General features: G+C 41.1%; 1 protein-coding gene across 2 annotated transcripts in view; it reads right to left on the bottom strand.

The window, feature by feature from the left end:
* Positions 1-2852, bottom strand: part of LOC102674516 (POU domain, class 2, transcription factor 1-like) — a 120577-nt gene that overhangs the window by 28070 nt on the left and 89655 nt on the right. The gene's annotated exons all lie outside the window — the stretch shown is intronic.

Genomic DNA, 2852 nt, shown 5'->3' with positions numbered 1-2852 from the left:
GTTGGGGGAGCAGCGTGTGCGGATCTTGGGAAAGGGAGGGGTGGGGAAGCTTGTAAACACCTCGATCGAGATTTTTATCTTCGGATGTTTCTTGCGTACGAACGATACTAGGTACTTGTTAAGAGGATCCGTCCTAATTTCTGTTCGAGGGGATTTCGGGAATTTTTCCCCTCCAATTCTCTTCAGTCAGTTTGATAATTTTAACGCACGAGAACCCTTTTCTCTCGCTTCCCTTCCTTGAACTTGAGACTTGAGAAACGACACCAGTTCGCTAATCAACCGCACGATCTCCAAATTCCTCGAATCCTACCAAACGGACCCGGAGTTTCGCCTCACCAAGCCCCTATAATTTCGACGACCAAGATCCGCTCGGCGCCCACATCGGACCTGATTAAACCCAGGAGAGCGGGGGGACGATGCGTAAATACGATGTTGGGGGAGGAGAGGGGAGCGAATTACCATCGTTATCAATCGAAGGAATTACGTTGAAACGATCATCGCGACACATGCCTCCATGTTCCTGGAAACGGCTGCTCTTCAAAGGGGCGAATCGATATTCAAACAATGTATACCAAAGTTGGAAGGAAGATGGTGGTAATTCGTAACGAAGATGACCGCTATAGATCACGAGAGGGTAGAGGGGGGCAAAGAGACGCCTGGCCGGCCACCTACTACCCCCTAGGGAGTCGCAACTCAACCCCTGAAAACGACTGTATTCAGATAATCCCACCTTTCCTCTTCTCTCCTCTTTTGGCCAGGACACACGCGACATTTCAATACCCAGATAACCCAGCGCAAATACGGTCGGATCTACGCGTCCCACGGCTTGGAAAATAACGATGACATATCGGGGGGATGCTGCACAGCTGATTTTTGTATTTTTCTTCTTCAGAGGAATTATTCCGTGAGAAATAATATTCTGTCGAGTAATCGAATAATGATAAACGATATTTTAATAGAGATGAATCAACGTCATCTTTTATATCATTTTTTAAATACATTGAAACATTTGAATAACACGAACGAGAGATTTGATTGGAGGAATAGATAAAACGAGATAAAAAATATTTTATATCTGCGATAATTATTTATATACGTTTCATATATCATTCCGTGAGAACGCTTGAACGGAGCATAAATCTTGCGCTTTGAGCTTCGTTTCAACAGAAATTCAATGGAATAATTAAATTTTCATTTCAAGTAAAACGTTTTAAATGATTAGATAGCGAGTCGCGAACCTGTGTTTTCAGTGTAATTGTTGGAATAAGTTGCGAAGATCTGACGGTATAATCGCGGATGAAAAAGGAAACGGGAATGCGACCGCCTCGGTCTAACGATCATCGACGCGCCTCTGAAAAACGAACAATGCGAGATCCTTGATGCGCTCGTTTTCATTATTAAACGAAGGACTCTGGATGGAAACTGGCACACGATTACATTAAATATGAATCGTGGCCTCGTTCGTTCCCGCGTCCATCGATTTTTTCTTTTTTTTTTCCAACGAGTTAGTCACAACGAGTGCGACGAATACCCTCGGGCAAGTGTCCCTTCAACGATTGCGAAAGAAAAATGGCCGAGTCGAGTCGATCTATTAAACATTAGATGTCGTCGAAATCGTAATTAAATCGATTCTTATCGTGTCTGAAACATGCAACGCCGTGAAACATTTAAAAGAGGAGGAAACGATAAACTCGAGTCATCCCTCCGCTCGTGGAAAGTCTCCAAGGGGTTGTAAAGCTGTTACCTTTGCACCTATACAGTATTCAAAGTTCGAATGGGCTCTAAACACGTCCATCCCCCTCCCCCATCCTTCTTCTGTTTAGAAAAAACGACTACGTATTAAAAAATAAATAATCAGACGTTACCTGTCCTACTTTCGAAAGGTTACAATGATTATCAAATCATAGGAAATAAAATGATGAATAAATCATATATAATGATTCAAATTTAAGAAGATAATTAATTCTTTTTTCTCGTTTTTTCTCTCGCTGAAAATCACAATCCTCTCGTCAATCATTCAAAGGAAAAATTCGTGCGTCTATCGTTTCGTCGAGAGATTTTCGTATTCACCACAGACGAGCGACGTCACTTATTAATTCGACGGGATCCCCTTTCTCTGACAGTCTGAAATCGCGTGTCCACGGACGCAACCCTTTCTCCCTTAGTATTCATAAAGGTCAGCCGGGTTCTCTCTCGCCTCTTGGGTGCCATTTCTCCGTGCACGTATTCCCATTCATCCGGGTTACGTGGACGAGACACCTGTACGTACGGGCAGCCGACAGTTAGCCGCGGACAGGTGAACTCCACCGGCTGTCGAAAAAACGATCGTGGGCAAAAGCTTGGGATATGTCCAAGTCAACGACCGCCTCGAAATAATGCAATGGATCGATCTTCGAATATGAGTGGAGTTGAACAGGATATCTCGTTCGACTAATCACTAATTTGTATATGTGCTTCCTTCCAATTTATTCATTAACTTTTTTTTATTGATTAATCATCAATAGATATGATATTGTCACAATTATTGTTTAATCGAATTGGATTTTGTAATTCTGATGAGTAGCATTACTTTAAGAATATTGATCTGGCAAGGGAGGAGGACAAATTGATATAATTCATGATATAATTTTAAGAAAATGAGGAAAAACGTTGAAAAGAAATATATAAATTTTTTAAATAATCATCATTTTTGCTCTGCCAATCAGAAATATCATTTTCCGTTCCTAAATATAAGAATCAAATCAAATTGTAGAAAACGATCCAAAATTTGTAATAAATCATTTTACACCATACGTATTGCGTTTCAATCTTTCCAAACGAACAAGAGAATCAAAAAGAAAGAAGAAAAGGCG

This window comes from Apis dorsata, unplaced genomic scaffold (genome assembly GCF_000469605.1).
Source record: "Apis dorsata unplaced genomic scaffold, Apis dorsata 1.3 scaffold_99, whole genome shotgun sequence".
NCBI classification, from domain to species: Eukaryota; Metazoa; Arthropoda; class Insecta; order Hymenoptera; family Apidae; genus Apis; species Apis dorsata.
The sequence above is the reverse complement of the archived record's forward strand: the minus strand, read 5'-3'. Positions and strand labels throughout refer to the sequence as shown.